Raw genomic sequence first — 22,924 nt, 5'->3', positions numbered from 1 at the left:
TAAATGCTGGTGTCTATCCCTTCTCTTGGTGTCTCTCCCTCACTGGAGAAAACATCTATCATATAGGATTTCCTGAACTCAAGAGCGGATAATCATGGTAGTAGCTTGCCTCACGTTGAACACATGGTATTCTAAACAGTGGCCTCTATTGGAGACGTTTTGCATTTCAACCAGGCTCTATATTGCAAACATGTCGCTCTAGAGCAGGGGTAGGCAAACTTTTCCTGTGAAGGGTCAAATAATAAGTATTTTAAGCTCTGTGGGTCATTAGATCTCTGTCACAGCTACTCAACTGCGTAAAAGCAGCCAAAGATATATAAATGTATGAGCATGGCCGTGTTCCAATAAAACTTGGGATCCCTGGGTGGTGCAGCAGTTTAGCGCCTGCCTTTGGCCCAGGGCACGATCCTGGAGACCTGGGATCAAATCCCACATTGGGGTCCCAGTGCATGGAGCCTGCTTCTCCCTCTGCCTATGTCTCTGCCTCTCTCTCTCTCTCTCTCTCTGTGACTATCATAAGTAAATAAAAATTTTTAAAAAAAGATTAAAACTTTATTTACAAAAACAAGTGATAGGCCAGATTTAGTTTAGAGCCTACAATTCGCTAACCCCTGCTGTAGTACAGCAGTGTAGAGCTTCTGTCTGCATGACCTCTTCCAAACATGGGAGAAGATCCCATAGGTTAGCAGTTTGCTTAGAGGGTAAAATGAGGAAGGAGGTAACAGATTCCAAAAGCAGTGAAAAGTTCTGCCAAAGTATTCCCATGACTTTTGGTATCCAGCATGCCACGAGCCTGGCTCTACTCCAAGTTTTCAATTCTAATATTTACAATTTTGTGTAAGTGGTTTGTAGGAATATAACGCATCATTTATTTTTTAAAAGAAGTCATTCAACAATCAGCCTTGTGACATTTGGCCTAATGCACAAAGTGATGACTCTGTGTCTCCTTAGAAGTATAACCTTCATATTCCTGGAGAAAAATAATCTTTGGAAATGCACCAGGGGAAATAAGCATTCCAGGGCAAAATACGGCAAAATTCTATATATTCTATTCTCTGTCTCTGAGAGTTCTAATGGAGCTAACTAGATTAAAAGGCTGAGAATTCCTATAGTCATAGAACCCGTTAATCTTGGTTAACTCTGAGTTTTTACAAACTTATTTGACCACAAAAACTTAATAGCTCATAGGTTAAAAACATAGGGTCTGGAGCCAATAAAATGAGAATAATAATCCCTATCTCGTGGGGCCGGTGTGAAGAACACACATGAGGAAGTTTGTGAGTGACCATACACGACCCGTGACATAGGACACCAGTGCTGAATTCTGAGTGTTCGTTCTATCAACACGCTTGGGAAATGCTGGTAAAGAGAATCTAGAAAGGTATTAATGAATTTGTTTCTCCTGTTAATTTTTAAAGTAGTCAATGGTAACCCATATTTTTTGGTTAAACAGATGCTATAGTCAATCTCCTAGAAATATTTAGAAATTTCAGCTTAAGGTTTAGGGTCACTAACCCAGACCCCTTCTGGGATAGCTGTTTGTTGTTGTTGTTGTTGTTGTTGTTGTTGTTGTTTTAATTATTCTTGAAAGCAAAGACCCGTGAGTGTTGCCATGTTACAACTGGAGGCTCATGGAGACCAGTTCCTTAGGAGACATCGGACCCTCGGGAATTCTTATCCACGTGTGGGCGGGTGGTGATCTGGAGAACCCTGGAAACTGGCTGCATGGAAACAGTCAGCCTGAGAGGGGGGATGTGGATGCTGGTGGTCTCACTCCCCTCCACAGCAGGACCCTCTCACCGCCCCCCTCCCACAAAGGCCAGAGGCCCCAGATATTGACACATGCCTTTAAGCCCTTGGACACTTCAAAGAAAGAAGATTAGGAGTGAATCTCAGAACCCGTTCCCCAGAGAGAACCGTTTGTCCAAAAGTTGATATTATTGATGCTGGTGGAAGCTGAGAGGAGCGTGTAATTTATTTAATAAAAGTCGGCCTGTGTTTGCTGGGGCTCCTGAGTTTTCCTGCTTCCTTGCGAACATTCTCAGGGGCGAGGCGGGCCCCCCTGTGATCAACACAAATGTTTGATCAGCTATGCGTCTTCTCCAGGGCAGCTCAGATGATCCGAGAGGCTTTGGCTTCCTGGTCGTCTCCAGAGTTTTCTCCTTAAATTCTTTGTTTCTTCAGAATTCATTATAAACGACATAATTACATCTCTTTTTCTTCTCTGATTGAGCACATTTCTTACAAATGGTGATTTACCATTTGGATGCGGGAGGAGGCTGAGCGGATGCCACGCGCAACGGCAGCCTTGCCTCTCCATTTCACAGCTATGCTTCCTTCCGATGCCAAGCAGGCCACTTGCCATCATCCCTGTCCAGCCTGTGCCTGGTGTGGGGCATGGACAGGCCCCCACAAATCCACAAGGAAGGAAAGTGCTCTGGGGTCAGCTCAAAGTTGAGCTTCATAGAACAATGGAGTCCTTGTAGAGAATTTGAGATGTTACCATGAAAAATTAATGGGAGTATATTGTTCCCAAGCCTGGGCCTTTTTATCTGTATATGATTGCTATGATTCCTTGCTTAGAAGCAAACATTTGATTAGGCCTTTGCTTCCCAGCTATAGTGAAAATAGAAAGAAGGATTGGATAGGCAGCAAATTACCAATTGCAACAGGGATAATTGAAAATCAGAGATAGACAAAAGAGATTTCATTTGTTCATTCATTTGTTCGTTCATTCATTCATGTTACTGATCTTTACTGTGTTTCTTCCTGTTCCAGGAACTACTTTGAGTGGTATAATTACAGCAGTGAAAGTAAGAGTTTATATTTGTTGAACACATATTATATGATAAGTATTAGTCCACTTAGTCCTATATGATCAAAATCAGTCCTTTTTATTTAACTCAGTTATTAATAAATACAAAGGAGGAAACTGAGGGTTGGATAAGCTAAATAACTGGCCAAGGTCAACAAAGCTCATAAGGAGCAAGTTTTGGGTTTCAATCCCGGCAGTGTGATACCAGGACCCCCAAGTTTGGCTAAATCGGTCCACGGCCACTTAGGGCAAGCAATGTCTTTGCTCTAATGGGGATTATATTCTAGCAGGGAGGCAGTCCATTGAAAATAAAGACAAATGTCAACATATAAATAAGCAAGATAATTTCAGTTAGCAGTAAGAGCACCAGGGAATAGAGAGCAGAGTGAAGTCAGAGGCAGTGGCAAGGGGAGGTTAACAGGAAGATCCTCCTTCCCCACCTTGGCACTCATAACAGCAAGACGGATTCTCTTTGCCTATTTGTCCCATCTGAAGGCAGGAAGATGGATGAGAAGGTCCTGTGGCTCCTTTTTTCCTAAGGTTGTACAGGTAATACCACTACTTGCAACAGCTTTCTTTCTCTGTGTTCTTTTTTTTAACGTATTTTATTCAAATTCAACTAGTTAATATGTAATGTATCGTTAGTTTCAGAAGTAGAGTTCAGTAATTCATCAGTTGCATGTAACACCCAGAGTTCATTATATCACATGCCCTCCTTAATGCCTAGAACCCAGTTACCCCATCCCCCCCCACCTCCCCTCCAGCAACCCTTAACCCTATATTTAAGGGTCTCTTATGGTCTGTCTCCCACTCTGATTTCACCTTCTTTTATTTCCCTCCCTTCCCCTATGATCCTCTGTTTTGTTTCTTGAATTCCACGTATGAGTGAAATCATATGATTATTGCCTTTCACTGATTGACTTTTTTCACTCAGCATAATACCCTCCAGTTCCATCCATGTCAATGTAAATAGTAAGATTTCATTCTTTTTGGTGGCTGAGTAATATTCCATTGTGTATGTATATACCACATCTTTATTCATTCATCTGTTGATGGACATCTGGGCTCTTTCCATAGTTTGGCTATTGAGGACACAGGGGCTATAAACATTGGGGTGCAGGTAAAATGAATGAAAGACCTAAATGTGAGACAGGAATCCACCAAAATCTTGGAGGAGAACACAACCAATAACCTCTTGACCTCAGCTGCAGCATCCTCCTCTGTGTTCTAATGTGTGAGATTTCCCTACATAGATGGTGCTATACCATTAGACATGAGCTGAATTTGATGATTTCTAAGTAAAAAGTCACCTTTGTTCTTAAGCAAATGATCCTACAGAGACAGCTAGATATGGTGGTAAATACCTATTGATGTTCAAAGGTCAGAAAACACTGAAATTAGTATTCTCAACTGGGGGTGATTTTTTCCTCCAAGGGATATTTGATGATGTCTGGAGACATTTTTGGTTGTCACAAGTGGGAGACAGATGCTAATGGCATCTAGTGGGTGGAGGCCAAGAATGCTGCTAACTATCTTACAATGTACAGGAAAGACCCCTACAACAAAAATGATCCAGTCCAAAATGCCAGTAGTGCCAAGGTTCAGAAACCTTACACTAAAGTGATATACAAAGGCACTGGAGAGAGAGAGAGAGAAAGAGAGAGAGAGAGAGAAAGCACAAGAGAATACCACTCTCATTTTCTAAAGACTTTCTGCCTCCCAAATTCTTCCAAAGTTTTAGGAAGACAGGAGCTTTCAAAGAACATTGTTAGGGATTGAATTGTGTCCCCTACAAAATTCATATGTGGAAGTCCTGACTCCTAACAGGATGATCTTTGGAAATGGAGCATTTGGGAGGTAATTAGGTTGACATGAGGTCATAATGGTGGAGCCCTCATGATGAGATAAGTGCCCAATAAGACTAGACACCAGAGAGCTTGCTTCCTTTCTCTCTGTTGGCCATGTTAGGATACAGTGAGAAGGTGGCCACCTGCAAATCAGGAAGCAAGCCCTCACTGGGGAATGGAGCACCTTGATCTTATACTTCCTGGTCTTCAAAACCATGAGAAGTAAATTTCTGCTGTGTAAGCCACCAACTGTAGGCTATTTTGTTATGGCAGCCCATACTGACTAATACTACATCCTACTAAAACTTTCCAACAAAAATTTGAAAGTTCCCATCCAAAAATTCAAAATTCAAGGGTGGAATTAAAAAAACTCAAACTTCAGGATCCAGTAGAGTCCCACTTTCAAAATGGCCTAACACTTCTGTGAGAACAAGAGAGGACTTGCTTAGAGACATGTGGTAAAAGAGACAATGCCTTAATCCCCACTTGCGTAAAATTGATAATACAAAACACATCTCCATTAGGGTCTTCTTTAATTGAAACGATGCTTTCTTTTATCCCTGCCAGGAAGAAGAAAAGTCATGTTTCCAGCTTGGACTGCTGTTTCATCTGCTAGACCTGCTTGTGAGCTAAGCCAAGTTTCATTAAAAATTATTGGTCTCATAACTTTTTTTTTTTGTTTTTTGCTTTAAAGACCCCCATATGGATCCAATCTCATGATAGGATTGTAGCTGCACAAAGCCATTGGGCATTATGACCGATTCTTGGATTCTTAGAAGATTTTAAGTACAGATCTAATTCCCACCCCTCCCCACCCCTGCAGAGAATTAAGTGACTATTTCAGCTAAATAAATAAATAAATATATCCAAACTTGAAGTTAGACTAAAGAAATGGTGAAGCAGATCTAGTCAACACACAGACATTTTATTCTTGTCTTTACAAAGTCCATCTCCTTGAATGACCGATGCTCTGCCTCCAAGAGAACCTCTCCACTTTCTCCTTAGGTGCCAGCCATCACCCACTCTTGCCTGATTCAGAAATTCCCTGGGAGGACTGGAGCATTTGTAAACGTGTAAAATATGATCACAGCCCTTGCACAAGTATTTTAACAACCTAACCTTATGATAGGTTATATTTCATTGACTTGGAAGAAACACTGCATTATCTGGGAAAACAGCACAGATGTTGCCTAATAAATGTTTCGGTTTATGCATTGTATTAACCTCATGAAACATTTATGCAAATCTCTCATTAACAAAAGGTAAAAGAACCATTATATGTTATGAAGCATACAACAGGACGACCTCTGTTTTGTTTTGGTTTTGTGGGGTTTTTTGGGTTTTTTGTTTTTTTTTACCTCAGTATTTTATGGGTGTGTTTGTAACTCTTGGGGTTTCTATTTAGAAGCACACAAGGGCATTACAGATTTTCATCTCTTCTGTTTTCAGTTCTGTTATCATTCCTTCCAGCTGATTTCACATTTTATGATGCTAATGGTGGGTGTATGGTTTTGAGTTTCTCTCCTGTCAGCTGGTCAGTAGGTCTGAGGGATATATTTAATAGAATCTGACAGCTGATGGAACTGGTCTCATTGAAAGAGGATTTGATATGTGGCGTGAATGTGAGGACCTTGAATTCGCCATAATAACGGCCATTATTATTCAACCCCTCACAGCCAATATAACTCTTTCTCTTGTACACACCAGTACATGTGTATAAAAGACATGACTTCTGGATGACTTCTTCCGTATACTGATCTGAGGGCCGTTTAGATAGCATGTCAAAACAGATTAGCCGTCTTATCCTGCCACAAAATTAAGGGAAAGAACTCTGTACAACTCTGCCCAACAAATACACATGTGCCTGTAAACAAAGAAGGTATAGAGGGGGGGAAGAGTGTCCCTGAGGTGGGGGCGGGGGTTGTGGGAGCCAGAGCACTGAGAAGTGCTGCAGACTCACCCAGTCAGAGTGCTCTGGTGGGGACCCCAAGAGACACTGCCTGAGATGGGGCAACAGGTAGGAATCCACTGCCTGGGAGGCTGGCCGCAAGCTTTGCATTATGTGCATGTGTCTGGGACATTAGGCCGGGTTCTGGCCCTCCTCAGCCAAACTGAATCAGAATCTCTGTAGAAATCAATTTATACATATACACCTGGGCAACCCGTGACAGCCACATTCTTTGCTAGGCCTTTTGTCTGCTAGTAGCTAACTTCACGTAACATTTTTTGAATGTTTGCTACATGCTAAAATTACCTATATTAACTCTTTTAGTCTTCCTAGAAACTTAACACATAGATATTATTATTAATTATTATCATTATCCCTATTTTACATACGCAGAAGCCAAGGCATCATCAAGGTAGGTAACTGGTTTCAAGTCACAGCTAGTAACTGGCAGAGCTGAGATTGAACTTCAGGCTGTCAGGACCCCTAACCATAAAGGTGATACTCTTCTGCTTCTACTTTATCCTATGCTAGGGAGAAGTGGTGTGTGTGTGTGTGTGTGTGTGTGTGTGTACACATGGATAGGAAATCTTGGGCAATAACATCCCCTTAGAAACCATGTGGTCTGGGATCCCTGGGTGGCGCAGAGGTTTAGTGCCTGCCTTTGGCCCAGGGCGCGATTCTGGAGACCTGGGATCGAATCCCACGTCGGGCTCCCGGTGCATGGAGCCTGCTTCTCCCTCTGCTTATGTCTCTGCCTCTCTCTCTCTCTCTCTCTCTCTCTCTCTCTCTCTGTGTGTGTGTGACTATCATAAATAAATAAAAATTAAAAAAAAAAAAAAAAAAGGAAACCATGTGGTCCATCCCTCTGGCTGTAGCCATACTCCTATTCAATTAGGGAAACAACTGACTTTTTCTTCCTCTGTAACCTGGTCGCCTCCCATCCCATGGGGCTGTGACAGAGACAGAGGAGAACCCATGCTCACTCACAACAGCCCCAGACTCAATGTGGGCACTCCAAAACCCTTCTCTTATTTGTTTCCAACCTCCAAACCCCACCCTACCTTCCTCCTTTTATGAGCTGCCCATCCGGGGTTCACCATTGCTTCGTGAGGGTATCATTTAAGGTAACCAGACCAGGAAGAATTGATTCTACATTCTCAAAGATCCTTATATTTGTCCACTGTTATCCGCTGGCAAAGAAGGAAAATGGCCCCAGAGATGTGCATGCATGTGTCAGAAGTACCTGAGGAGAACATGCCAGATGTTAGGAGATCTACTTATAGCTGTCTGTGTTGAAATTACATGGTGCTATACTTTTTAAGGTCAGAAGCATAAAACCTCCTATTGATCTTGAGCAACGCATCCAATTTTGAATGCCTGTTAAAGCCCCAGGCACTTCAATGCCACATAATCAATATCTTTTCATTCTTTCTTTCCCTTTTTTTTTTTTTTTTTGGTAGCAAATGTATGAGTTTGTTTATCCATCCTGCAGCCTGGCCTTTTATTTCTCAAGTTGGACACACAGCATGCCAGGGACCCACTGCTCAGACCTCCACCTGCAGGACTACAGGATCCAAGACTCAGCTAAAGTTGAAATAAATAGCTATTCCTAGAGCCCAGACAGTTTTCCAGGATCCAGGAACAGGGTGCCCCTTGGAGGTGACCAAATGACATGGGCTAGGGAGTGGTGTGCAGAGAGACAAAGACAGAGAAATCAGGATGGAAAATATGAGGCCGTGCTTACCTGCTGTAGACCCTATGATCAGATAATATGTGGGATCCTGACATTTACAGCGGAAAGGGGACTTGCAGATTTTTTGGAAGAGTTTTTCTTCCAACTTGCAAATGAAAACACTGTGGTAACCACCCAAGGGCTCCGTATGTACTGGATTGTTGAAGTAGCCCAGAGAGGATGCTCAGAGGGGAGCCTATTTCTTCTTCTCCCTCTCCCTCTGCCTGTCACTCCCCTTGTTTGTGCTCCCTTTCTCTCTGTTAACTCCCTTTCTCCCTGTTAAATGAATAAATAAAACCTTTAAAAACAAAACAAAACAAAAACAAAACCTTGGGATCAATCCTTCTTTTTTTCTGAGTCCACCTGGTCTGGGCAGATTTCCGAGGTAGAGTTCATAATCTAGGTCTGGCCAATACAGCACCAAATGGATCACAGTGATTAGTTCAGGAATGGCCATACCACCCAGGGTAGTCTAATCAGAATGGCTCTCAGAAGTTTGGTGGGTGTACACAATGAGATACCACTTCACACCACTGGGATGGCTGTGACCAAAGAGATAAATACTAACCAAGATTGCCAAGGATGTGGAGAAATTGGAATGCTCCCACAATGCTGGTGGGATTGTAAAATGGTGCAGCTTCTTTGGAAAAGAAGTCTGGCAGTTCCTCTGGAGCTTAAATATAGAGTTACCATACAACCCAGCAATTTCACTCCTAAATATATACCTAAGAGAAATGAAACCAAATGTCTGCACAATGTCCACAAATGTTTAGAGTAGCATTATAATAGCCAAAACGTGGAAAGAAACCAATGTCCACCAGCCAATGAATGTATAAACAAAGTGTGGTACATCCATACAATGAAATGTTATTCAGTCATAAAAAGGAATGAAGTTCTGATACATGCTACCGCATGGATGAAAATATGTGCTAGACAAAAGAAGCCTGTTATAGAGGACCACACGTGATATATAATTCCATTTATAGGAAATTTCCAGCATGGGCCAATCTGTTGACAGAAAATATGTTAGTAATTGCCTAGATCTGGGAGCTAGGTGAGGAGTGAGGAATGACTGCTAATGGATATGGGGTTTTTTTTTGAGATGATGAAAATATGTTCTAAAATGACTGGTGGTTACACAATTCTGTGAATATACTGGTACCATTGAAATGTATACTTCAAATGGGCAGATTGTATGATATGTGAATTGCATCTCAATAAAGCTGTTACAAAAAAAAGCTTAGTGACAACACAATGCAAAGCAGGAAATGGCCTACAAAAAATTTACATTTTATGCCTTCCAAGTGGCCAGGGCTGTGGTAGCCACTTTACCACACAGAAGTTCCAAGGGCTACATTGAAAATGAAGGTGATGGCTGAAGGCAAATCTAAGTAATAGAAAGAAACTGGATTCTCAAGAACAGAGTTTATTCTCAAGAACAGACTTTATTCTCAAGTCTCAGAGTTTATGCTCTGAATCCAATTTCACTTGAAACCAGATTGGCCCTTTGATTTCTGTTCCTCACTTAGCCCAGTCTGAGTTGGATTCTGTGTCACTTGCAATAAAAGACAAAACATACACAAAAAAAGGGACTCTTGAGCAAAGAGCTGGGGCTTCCTGCTGTGACTACCTCCAACTCCAACTCCCTTACCTTATCCATATCTAGCTCCCTCTCCCTTCAGCTTTTGGACCTTTGAATCAGCAAAATAAAACTTCATTGTGTTTAATCCATCCCATTGTCCTATCACCCCAGCCTGAATGACTCAGACAGGAACCCATACAATCTCCCACAGAACTCCTTGTGACACAGAGAAGCAAAGAAAAATCAGAGGCCCTGTGAGAGGACAGAACTGTTCAATGAAAGAGGGACTACAGATACCTTCCAAGAAAGTTGACTTATTGCAAGAAGCAAGAAAAATTTCTAAGATCATTAATTCAATTAGTTAGAGGGAATCAAGAACAAACTGTGGCTTCCATTTCTAGGTAGCTCTTTGGCTTATCTTTTTAACTCACCTTCCTCTCAAAACCTCATTAGGACCAAAATTTAAAAGGGAAGGAAGGAAGGAAGAAGGAAGAAGGAATAAGGAAGGAAGGGAGGAAGGCGGATCAATGTTTGAGAATAGGCCATGATGGAACTAGAATCTTGGAGGATTTTTTAAAAGATATAAGGGAGAAAGAAGTGGTTGAAGTAAAGAATTAGGAAGCTCACAGTCCAGTGGGTGGGGAAGGTCCAGTCAGAGGAAGAATAAATCCCCAGGAGTCTGAAACCCCCCCCTCAAACTTGGAGTCTTGCTCTTTATTAAGCTGGCCAACAGAGCAGTTGGTATGGGACATATTCAAGGACTTTGGAAAGTGGGAAATAGCCAACAGTACTACCAATACCCGGCCTTTCCCACAGCATGAATTGTGAGCAAAGCAAAAAAAAAAGGTATTGCTGAGGAGACTCACAATGAGAATGACTGTGCCATTGAGGGAATGAATTTGGTGCCCTCATTTAGGGCTATTATTATAGTCACAACAGAATAGTGCTTGGGGCAGCAGTAAACCTCTCTGTCTAATGAGACCAAGTGGAGCTATTACCTGAAAGACAGAGGTGAGTGTAACTGGGGAGAGGACGAAGCCATAAGAGTACATATCAGCCCCACAGGTGGCTTCAGACACTGAAGTCCCATGCCCGCACCAGCAAACTGGCAAACCCTGGGCTGCCCATTCACCCTCCCCAGGAATTCACATCCTGCTTCTTACAGTCAGTTGAATTCCCAAACTAAAAAATAAAACTGTAGGATGGAAAATGAAGTTCTTTTTCCCTCTGTGAGTAGTATATTTAAAGAAAGATTCTCACAGAACTTCAATTTGCAGTGGTGGGTAAACAGGTTTTCTCTCTGTGAGTGTATATGATAAAATTTAACAAGCATGTGTAAAGTTTCTGTGATTTACAAAATGGAGCTCATTCTGAGAAATCAAAGAAAATGTGCTAAAAAATTTCCCCATGTAAAACTGTACCATGAAATAAGGGGGAAAAAATCTCTGATTGGAGTATTTCCCCATAAGCTTAGATTTTGTTTCTTTTCATGGAAAAGCCTGAAATTCAGAGAGATAGCTCCCCAGTGAAAAACAATCCTGGAAACTCGCTAAAGCCATGAAGGCAATGAAGAACAGATTTAATAGAGCAGAAAACTGGATCTGTGAGTTAGGAAATGAACTCAAGGAACTCTCCCCGAAATCAATGAGAAAGAGAAAACAAATGGAGATAATGAGAAAAGAGAGAGAGAGAGGCAAAGAAAGGGAGAGGGAAGAAACTCGATGCTGGGGACCAAATATCCATGTAGGGGAGATTTGAAATGGTGATAACAAATGAGGGAGAAAAACTTCATTAATAATTTGATGGAGAATTCTTCTGAGCTGAAGAAAGACTTGTGCCTTTAGAATCTAAAGGCAAAATACATTCTGTGGGCCATTCAACCAGTTTTGTAAATAAAGTTTTATTTGAACACAGCCGTACTTGCTCGTTACTGTATCCTCCATGGCTGTGTTTGGGCTACAATAGCAGAATGGAATCACCGAGGCCCACAAAACTCCATGGCCCTTTACGAAAAGGTTTGTTGACCCTATAAGAGTTCTTTGGGACACATGTGGGTAAGATATTTGAATTTCAAGGATACAATTTTTTTTAAATCCTATAAAGATTTAGTCCTCTGGAGGAAAAAAAATCCCAAATTCCCTCAAAAAAAGGGAGGGAAAAGTTGCATTAGGCCAAACTTCTTAGCAAATTCTAGGATAAAATGTTTCAAAATGGGAAGACTTTTGGAGGAAGGAGACTGGGAACTAAGAATTGTGTATGTAGCTATGCTGCCATTTGTATATTTGGAAATCTTACATGGAAGGACTCAGAACATATGCCATGGCTATTACTTTGTTGAAAAAAAAAATGATCAAAGAAATACTCCAGGTGGCTGAAAAAGGAAGCGAAATAAATAATTCAGATAGAAGGAAAAGCAGTATAAAAGAAAGATTGCCAAGCAGAGAACCAAAAAACTTAAAGTTAATTTCTCAATAATTGCAGTTAACATGATTATAAAACAATGTAAGTGTCAAAAAATAATTCTGGAAAGAGATGACATACAATGTAAAAATATATTAATTATAATATTCTTATTCTAAAAGCCAGATGGGGCTGGAAAAGGAATTGATGGTAATACTAGTAATTATAGCTTCCATTTTTAGAAGTTACTGTGTATGAGGCACAAAAATAATGCTGATATAAATATTGTTTTTCATAAATCTTTGGACACATCTCTAATACTAATTCCTTAACATAAATTCTTAGAAGGTAAAATGCTGGATCTGAGTATTTTTAAATCTTTCAACACAATGGAAGTTTGAATCTCACCAGAAATATATAAGTGTTCCTTTCTCTCCGCCCTTGCTGACACTGGTGATTATCATTCTGCAAGCAATAATAGTGAAAATAATGTATCAGAAGTACAGAAGTTTGAAAAATTTTGTACAAATTAGAGCAAATTGAAGGTTATTTGCTCTAATTCTATAATTTCCCCTGATGCAATTCTCAAATGGGAGAGACCTCCACTCTTTATTTAGATGCTTTTCATTTTTTCCTGAAAGCAGTAGGTGGCATTTTTTCATGGCATTTAAATGACAAGTAAGGGGGATGGAAAATTCTTTATTTGGAGACAACATTTTTGACCAGCAACTGGAGGCTGGTTAGGTGATATACTGCATGTTCCTGAGACAGAATTCTCTACATCCATTAAAAGTCATATTCATAAAGGATATTGGAGGAATAGGAAACTTCTCACAATATAATACCAAGTAGAAAAAAGAGTTTATAAGATGTGATCTCAATTCTGAGATTAAAAAAATATTTATTATAGGGGCACTTGGCTGGCTCAGTAGGAAGAGTGTGCAGCTCTTCATCTTGGAGTCATGAGCCCAAGTCCCAGGTTGGGTGTAGAGATTACCTAAACAAACTTAGGGAAAAAAATATTATATACAAACAGTAAGAAAGATATATATGAGATATTGACAAGAATTCTCCCTAAGAGATGGGAATCCAGATGATGAACTTTCTTCCTTTCTTCCATTTTCTAAGAAAACTGAGAAATATTTTGATACACTGGGAAAAAAGATACCTTTTAAGTTAAGGTGGATGCTTAGGGCAATTTTTATGTTTCCTCAGTAACTAAGATAGTATCTGGTTCACGGTGCATATTTTGTCAATGTTTGTTGAATGAGTGAGCGAGTAAAAGATGGTGTATCTTACACAAGAAATAACAGGTGTTGGCGAGGATGTGGAGAAAAAGGAACACTCATGCACTGTTGTTGAGAATGCAAACTGGTACAGCCTCTCTGGAAATAATATGGAGGTTCTTCAAAAAATTAAAACTAGAACAACCCTACAATCCGGCAATTGCACTACTAGGTATTTTACCCAAAGAAAACAAAGACGATGATTCAAAAAGATATATGCATGCCTGTGTTTACAGCAGCATTACTTACAATAGCCAAGATATGGAAGCAACCTAAGCGCCCACCAATTGATGAATGGATAAAGAAAATGTGAAATATATATACAACGGAATATTACTCAGCCATCAAAAAAGAACTAAATCTTGCCATTTGCAACAACATAGATGGATCTAGAGGGTATAAGCCTAAGTGAAATTAGTCAGTCCGAGAAAGACAAATACCATACAATTTTACTCATATGTGAAATTTAAGAAATAAAACAAATAAATGAAAAACAAAAAAACAGATTCTTAGCTACAGAGAACAAACTGTTGGTTGCCAGAGGGAGGTGGGAGAGTGATGAGTGAAATAAGGGATGATGATTAAGAGCACACTTACCACGGGGAACACAATACAATATAGAATTGTTGAATATACACGTGAAACTAATATGACATGCTCTCTGCTCCTCCCCATTCAACAGCCAGTCGCATCTACTGGTGCAGTGCCAGCCGCGTCCTTGAGACATGATGGTGAAGGTCGGAGTGAACGGATTTGGCCGTATTGGGAGCCTGGTCATTAGGGCTGCCTTTGACTCTGGCAAAGTGGATATTGTCGCTATCAATGACCCCTTCATTGACCTCAACTACATGGTGTACACGTTCCAGTATGATTCTACCCACGGCAAATTCCACGGCACTGTCAAGGCTGAGAACAGGAAACCTGTCATCAATGGGAAGTCCATCTCCATCTTCCAGGAGTGAAATCCCGCCAACATCAAATGGGGTGATGCTGGTGCTGAGTATGTTGTGGAGTCCACTGGGGTCTTCACCACCATGGAGAAGGCTGGCGCTCACTTGAAGGGCGGGGCCAAGATCTCTGCTCCTTCTGCTGATGCCCCCATGTTTGTGATGGGCGTGAACCACGAGAAGTATGACAACTCCCTCAAGATTGTCAACAATGCCTCCTGTGCCACCAACTGCTTGGCTCCTCTGGCCAAAGTCATCCATGACCACTTTGGCATCGTGGAGGGTTTCATGACCACCATCCACGCCATCACTGCCACTCAGAAGACTGTGGACAGCCCCTCTGGGAAGCTGTGGCATGCAGCCGAGGGGCTGACCAGAACATCATCCCTGCTTCCACTGGCGCTGCCAAGGTTGTGGGCAGTCATCCCTGAGCTGAACGGGAAGCTTATTGGAATGACCTTCCGTGTCCCCACCCCCAACGTGTCAGTTGTGGATCTGACCTGCCACCTGGAGAAAGCTGCCAAATATGATGACATCAAGAAGGTGGTGAAGCAGACATCGGATGCCCTGCAAGGGCATCCTGGGCTACACTGAGGACCAGGTTGTCTCCTGTGACTTCAACAGTGACACCCACTCTTCCACCTTCGATGCTGGGGCTGGCTTTACCCTCAATGACCACTTTGTCAAGCTCATTTCCTGGTATGACAATGAATTCGGCTACAGCAACCAGGTGGTGGACCTCATGGTCCACATGGCCTCCAAGCAGTAAGAGCCTCCTGGACCACCAACCCCAGCAAGAACAAGAGGAAGAGAGAGGCCCTCAGCTGCTGGGGAGTCCCTGCCCCAACTTAATCCCCCAACACACTGAGAATCTCCTGACCTTCAATTTACATCCCAGACCCCAAGGAAGGGGAGGGGCTTGGGGAGCACTACCTTGTCATTACTATCAATAAAGTATACTGTACCCCCCCCCCAAAAAGAAACTAATATGACATAGTATGTTAATTATAATTTTAAGTAAATAAATAAATCATTTTTAAAATGATATGCATTTGCCCAAGCAAAATTAACTTTTGGGGGGTATATTTTGCTGGCCTGATTATCCATAGCTGCTTGCTTCTTGCTTCCAGCTGCTTTGATACCTTAACCTCCACCCATCTACCTGCGTAGACATCTGCAGCTCCAAGCTCTGGGGGTGCTGCCTAGACTCCTTCTGGTCTGCCGCAGTGGTGCCCGCCCCCCAGGTCACCTGCTCCATCTGTGAGTCCTGGCTCCAGATCTCCCTCCCTGGGGCCCACCCACTTAGCCTTGGCTTTGCTGGTCCTTCCTTTTGGGTTAGAAACCACCATTGGGGAAACGTTTTAGCCAAATGCGTGACACCTTGGGAAATTGATCCAAGCAGTCAGCAAGGTTGATATCATCCTGTTAAGACCAGCATTATTCCCAGTAGATTAGTTTCCTTGAAGGGAACTTTAGTTTGTAAAAATCACAAATTGAGTCATAGACTGAACTAGTCCTTACAAGCGAGACTAATATCCACCTCATACATATCAGTTGATGTAATGGCTGGTTTTATTCTGATTTATTAGGACTTCAATATTTTTAAATTCACCCCTGATTCCATGGGAGTCTGAGTGAGGGAGAAACAGCTGGACATTTTTCTCTGGTTGAAAGAGACTTAGCAGGTTGGTATAACACATTTGCCCTATCAAAAATAACCTAGATTACATAACCGTAACCTCTCCCCAGAACAAATATGCATTTGAGAGGCAGTGAAACATACATAATTATAGATGTAAAACACTAAAAATAGGCTCTGTGCCCCACACAGGCAGCCGAGAGCGTGGCACTGGAGCGCAATGCTGCCACGTACGGCAATATTAATAGGAGTTGTGGCACCATCCCAGGTGGCCAAATGAGGCGACGCAGTTACTGCAGACATGAAAAGATAGAGATTTTAAAGGTTTGTGCACAAAGAAAGTTACTGTTCCTTTGGCCTGTCGAAGCTTTCCACCTGACTGTGGTCTTTCTCCCAGGAGAGAGGGAAATAAGAAGCCATCAACCAATAATGATTATTCCATTGTGTTACTTTATTTTCTTATGAGAACCAATCAGTGTGGACAATAATGATATTAGCAGCTTGGGTTTAAAAGCACAGGCTCTATTTTCCACAGGACTGTGCTCACCTCTACTATTATTCAATTCAACCAGTCTATACTGTGGACCATTTGGGGCAGCCTTTGCTACATTAACAAACCATCCCAAAACTTGATGACAAAGCAACAACGACGTATTGTTTCTCACAATTCTCTAAGTTGGCTAGGCAGTTCTTATTTATTTCAGCTGGAAGTTCCCCTGGGCTGGAGAGTCCCAGGGTGTGCTCATTCACGGGACAAGGAGCTGTGCAGGGGTGTTTGGCTTGGCACTTTGGTGGCCCTCTGTGTGGCCTCTCTTCCTGCAGGAGCCTAGACCAGCTTCCTGACCTAGTGGGCTCAGGGCAGCTTCCAGGAGGGCCAACGCAGAAGCTGCACTGCCCCATAAGGCCGAGCTTCCAAAGTCTGCAATGTCCCTTCTGCTGTGTTGCACTGGGCAAGGCCAGTGGCAAGGCCAGGCCTCATTCAGAGGTCAGGAAATAGATTCTTCCTCTATAGAAAGAGTAGCAAAATGTTGTGGCCCTATTTACCTTGAGGAGCAAGAAAAATCTCAAATAAGCCTTATACCTAACCTTATACCTAAAGGAGCTAGAAAAAGAACAACAGACAGAATCCAAAACCAGCAGAAGGAAAGAAATGATAAAGATTAGAGCAGAAATAAATAATATAGAAACTTAAAAAGCAATAGAACAGATCAATGAAACCAGGAGCCAGTTCTCTGAAAAAAAAAAAAAAATCAACAAAATTGATAAACCTCTAGCTAGACTCAAGAAAAAAAGAGAAAGGACTCAAATAAACAAAATCACAAACAAGAGAGGAGGAATAACAACCAACCCCGCAGAAATACAACCAATTGTGACAATATTATGAAAAAGTATATGCCAACAAATTGGACAACCTGGAAGAAATGGATACATTCCTAGAAACATACAAACTACCAAAACTGAGTAAGGGAGAGATGGGAAATTTGAACAGACTGATAATCAGCAAGGAAATGGAATCAATAATCAAAAATCTCCCAACAAACAAAAGTCCAGGACCAAATGGCTCCACAGGGGAATTCTATCAAACATTTAAAGAAGAGGTAACAACTCTTCTTCTTCTCAAAATAATCCTGAAAAATAGAAAAGGAAGGAAAACATCCAATTCACTCTATGAGGCCAGCATTACCCTGATACCAAACCAGATAAAGACAGCATCAAAAAGTGAACTATAGGTCAATTCTCTGATAAACAAAATACTAGCAAGCCGAATCCAATGTTACATTTAAAGAATCATTCACATATCAACATAATAAAAGCCTTATGTGAAAAACCACAGCCAGCATCATATTCAATGAGGGAAAACTGAAAGCTTGTTCCCTATGGTCAGGAACAAGACAAGGATGTCCACTCTCACCACTTTTATTCACCATAGTACTGGAAGTTCTAGCCACAGTGATCAGATAAGAAAAAGAAATAAAAGGCATTCGAATTGGTAAGGAAGAAGTTAAACTCTCATTATTTGCAGATGACATGATACTATATATAGAAAACCCCACAGACCCCACCAAAAAACTACTAGAACTGATAAATGAATTCAGTAAAGTCTCAGGACACAAAACCAATGTACAGAAATCTATTGCATTTGTATAAACTAATAACAAAACAGCAGAAAGAGAAATTAAGAAAACAATCCCATTTATAACTGCACCAAAAATAATGCACCTAGGAATAAACTTAGCCAAAGAGGTGAAACACCTGTACTCTGAAACCTATAAAATATTGGTGAAAGAAAGTGAAATGACACAAAGACATTCCATGATCATAGATTGGAAGAACAAATATTGCTAAAATGTCTACATCACCCAAAGCAATCTACACATTCAATGTAATCCCTCTCCAAATACCAACAACATTTTTCACAGAACTAGAACAAACAATCCTCAAATTTGTGTGGGACCACAGAAGATCCCAAATAGCCAAAGCAATCCTGAGGAAAAAAAAAAAAAAAAGCAAAACTGGACTCCTCAGAATTCCAGACTTCAAGCTATATTACAAAGCTGTAGTGATCAAGACTATGATACTGACACAAAAACAGACACACAGATCAATGGAAGAGAATAGAAAACCCAGAGATGGACCCACAACTGCATGGTCAATAATCTTTGACAAATAAGGAATGAATACAGAATGAGAAAAAGACTGTTCCTTCAACAAATGGTGCTAGGAAAACTGGACAGCCACATATAAAAGAAAGACATTGGACCATGTTCTTACACCACACACAAAAACAAACTCAAAATGGATTAAAGACCTAAATGTGAAACCCAAAACCATAAAAATCCTAGAAAAGCACACAGGCATAACTTCTCTGACATCAGCCATAGTAACATTTTTCTAGATCTGTTTCTTGAGGGAAGGGAAATAAAAGGAAAAATAAACTAATAGAACTACTTTAAAATGAAAAGCTTCTCCACAGCAAAGAAAACAATCAACAAAACTAAAAGGCAACCTACAGAATGGGAGAAGATACTTGCCAATGACATCTCTGATAAAGGGTTAGTATCCAAAGTATATAAAGAACTGATACAAATCCACACCCAAGAAACAAATAATCCAATTTTAAAAATGGGCAGAAAACATGAACAGACATTTCTTCAAAGAAGACATCCATATGGCCAACAGGCACATGAAAAGATGTTAAACATCAGTGATCTTTATGGAAATACAAATCAAAAGTACAGTGAAAAAAAAAAAAAAGTACAGTGATAGGGATCCCTGGGTGGCACAGCGGTTTAGCGCCTGCCTTTGGCCCAGGGCGCGATCCTGGAGACCCGGGATCGAATCCCACATCGGGCTCCCGGTGCATGAAGCCTGCTTCTCCCTCTGCCTGTGTCTCTGCCTCTCTCTCTCTCTCTGTGTGACTATCATAAATAAATTTAAAGAAAAAAAGTACAGTGATATATCACCTCACATCTGTCAGAATAGCTAAAATCAAAAATATAACAAACAGGTGTTGGCGAAAGGGAAACCCTCTTGCACTGTTGGTGGGAATGCAAACTGGTGCAGCCACTCCGGAAATCAGTGTGGAGATTCCTCAAAAAATTAAAAATAGATTCAGTCGGATCCTGGCAGCAGCTGCAGTGGCTCTCATCTCTTCTGACCCTTTTTGCTACCTCCCTTTCACTTCCAGAAACATGGCCTCTGGCGTGGTGGTTTCTGACGGTGTCATCAAAATGTTCAATGACATGAAGGTGCCTAAGTCCTCAACACCAGAGGAGGTGAAGAAGCGTAAGAAGGCAGTACTTTTCTGCCTGAGCGAAGACAAGAAGGACATCATCCTCGAGGAGGGCAAGGAGATCCTGGTAGGTGATGTGGGCCGGACTGTAGACGACCTCTACGCCACCTTTGTCAAGATGCTACCAGACAAGGACTGCCGCTATGCCCTCTATGATGCAACCTATGAGACCAAGGAGAGCAAGAAGGAGGACCTGGTGTTTATTTTCTGGGCACCTGAGTCTGCACTCCTTAAGAGAAAAATGATTTATGCCAGATCCAAGGATGCCATCAAGAAAAAGAGGACCTGGATCATGCATGAATTTTAAGCAATCTGCTATAAGGAGGTCAAGGTCCACTGCACCCTGGCAGAGAAACTGGGGGGCAGTGCCATCATCTCTCTGGAGGGCAAGCCTTTGTGAGCCCCCTCCAGACCTGCCCATGGGGGTTGCAGCTGCCCCCTTCCTGCTTAGACTGGAGGGGCTGGGGGGATCCCAGCAAGGGGAGGGCAATCTCTTCACCCCAGTTGCCAAACAGCCCCCTCATCCCCTGGGCCTTCTTCCTCTCTCTATCCCTGACGGTTCTGGCTTTCCCAAAACGCTTTTGATCTTCTGATTCCTCTTGGGTTGAAGCAGACCAAGTTCCCCCCAGGCACCCCAGTTTGGGGGGACCTGTATTTTTTAATGACACCCTAGTTCCCCACCTGTTCCTTCCTTTTCCCAGGATGCCAACTTCTAACCGCATTAGTGACTGTGCTTGTCTATTTAGTTCTGTGTATAAATGGAATGTTGTGGGGAAAAAAATTAAAAATAGAACTACCCTATGATCCAGGAATTCCACTATCAGATATGTACCCCTAAAATACAAAAACACTAATTCAAAGGAATACATGTACCCTTATGTTTATAGCAACATTATCAACAGTAGCCAAATTATGCAAGCAGCCCAAGTGTCCATTGTTAGATGAATCGATGAAGAAGAGGTGATATATATATATATATATATTACTCAGCCCTAAAGAAGAATGAGATCTTGCCATGACATGGATGGAGCTAGAGAATATAATGCTAAGCAAACTAAGTCAGTCGGAGAAAGACAAATACATATGATTTCACTCATATGTGGAATTTAAGCAACAAAACAGAGAGTGAGAGAGAGGACAAGAAACACTCTTAACTATAGAGAACAAACACGGTTATAGGAAGGGAGGTGGGTGAAGGGATGGGGGTGAAGGGGGCACTTGTCAAGAGCACTGGGTTTTGTATGGAAGTGTTGAGTCACTATATTGCACACCTGAAACTAATATTACACTGTTATGTTAACCAAACTGAAATTAAAATAAAAACTTAATTACAAAATGTTGTGGCCATGTTTAATCTGAGACAAAGAGGCTATGTTATTTACTTAGATCGTCTCAGATAATTCTCACAAGAATCTTGAAAGGGAAGGACCACTACCCACACTTTGTAGATACAGAAACTGAGAATCAGCAAGGTTAAACGAATTTCCCCAAGCCGCACAGCTAGAGAGAGGGCATCAAAATCCATTCCCTTCCCCAACACCGTAACATTTTCTCTTATTGAACTTGATTTTGGCACTGTCACCATGGAAGTTAGCAAAAAGACCAAGAACCCTCAAGAAAATCTCCAGAAAGCTTCTGTGTTGGTCATTATTTCTCAACCTGTCTTCCAGCCAATCCTGACCAGCCTGTTGGCTCTGACCCTCCACCAGGCCACATCCCAGAGCCATGTGGACTCAGGGCAGAGCAAGGCTCTCCAGGAAGGCAAGCCCTCTGCCCAATGCCATAGGGATGCTGTCAGCTGCAAAGGGGAGCGAGGAAACGGTGCTCTTGCCTTTTGCTGACTACTTACAGGCACTAGGCTGGTTGCTTTACTAAAACCAACTTGGCTAATACTCGTGGTAATACCATGAAGCAGGCAGGATTTTTTTTTTTAAGATTTTTATTTATTTATTCATAGAGACACAGAGAGAGAATGAGAGGAAGAGACACAGGCGGAGGGAGAAGCAGGCTCCATGCAGGGAGCCGACGTGGGACTTGATCCAGGGTCTCCAGGATCACGCCCTGGGCTGCAGGCAGCACTAAACCACTGCGCCACCGGGGCTACCCCCCCCCTTTTTTTTCTAAAGATTTTTATTATGGCAGGATTTTTTTTATTTTTTTATTTTTATTTTTATTATTTTTTTAAATTTATTTATGAAAGTCACAGAGAGAGAGAGAGAGAGAGAGAGAGAGGCAGAGACATAGGCAGAGGGAGAAGCAGGCTCCATGCACCAGGAGCCCGACGTGGGATTCAATCCCGGGTCTCCAGGATCGCACCCTGAGCCAAAGGCAGGCACCAAACCGCTGCACCACCCAGGGATCCCGGCAGGATTTTTTTAATCGCCGTCTTGCAGATGGGGAAACTGAAGCAGGTCAGTAAGCGAAGGAGCTGGAATCTCAAACTCAGGCCACCTAGCTCTAGGATCACAATGACACTCCTTCCAGAGCCAGCATCATCACCAACCCTTCCTCATGCTCCTACACCAGCCTCCCAGTCACCCTTGCCTGGAAGAGCACCAGAGCCATGAGTCCAACTTTAAAAGGGAGGGAGACTAAATAAATAAATAAATAAATAAATAAATAAATAAATAAATAAAAGGGAGGGAGACCAAGGTGCTGAGCAATTATAGAGTCTGTGCTGGTCTCCCAGGACCTCAGCGACAGAGCTAGGACCCAGGTCTCCTGCACCCAGCCCTGGCCTTTGCCTTCGATACTTAAATCCTGGGGACAGTCTCTGAGCCGCAGCACCCTGTGTCAACGTGGATGTGGCAGCGTCCTTCTGAAGCAAAGGATGATGGAATCAGTTGAAAATAAGAGAACTCCTGGTCTTCTCAAGGTGGCTTAAGAGTCCAGACCACTGTCCCAGCAGCATGGACAAGGGATCTGGGGTCACAAC

General features: G+C 42.0%; 1 long non-coding RNA gene and 2 pseudogenes across 3 annotated transcripts; all 3 read left to right on the top strand.

The window, feature by feature from the left end:
* Nucleotides 1-4,736: 4,736 nt before the first annotated feature.
* Nucleotides 4,737-5,825, top strand: LOC144313496 (uncharacterized). 3 transcript variants are annotated; one of them, XR_013379141.1, is made up of 3 exons: nt 4,737-5,120; nt 5,230-5,286; nt 5,668-5,825. It is a non-coding gene; the product is annotated as an uncharacterized LOC144313496 (long non-coding RNA). The 3 variants fall into 3 exon arrangements; XR_013379142.1 differs by lacking the exon at nt 5,668-5,825 and having other exon boundaries at nt 4,737-4,899; nt 5,230-5,328; XR_013379140.1 differs by lacking the exon at nt 5,668-5,825 and having other exon boundaries at nt 5,230-5,328.
* An 8,513-nt stretch (nt 5,826-14,338) lies between these two features.
* On the top strand, nt 14,339-15,431 carry LOC144313495 (glyceraldehyde-3-phosphate dehydrogenase pseudogene; annotated as a pseudogene).
* Nucleotides 15,432-19,813: 4,382 nt separating this feature from the next.
* On the top strand, nt 19,814-20,311 carry LOC144313494 (cofilin-1 pseudogene; annotated as a pseudogene).
* Nucleotides 20,312-22,924: the final 2,613 nt, after the last annotated feature.

The sequence above is a fragment of the Canis aureus genome, chromosome 5, assembly GCF_053574225.1.
Source record: "Canis aureus isolate CA01 chromosome 5, VMU_Caureus_v.1.0, whole genome shotgun sequence".
In the NCBI taxonomy this organism is placed as follows: Eukaryota; Metazoa; Chordata; class Mammalia; order Carnivora; family Canidae; genus Canis; species Canis aureus.
Note: the sequence above shows the minus strand (reverse complement) of the source record. Positions and strands in the feature narration are given on the sequence as shown.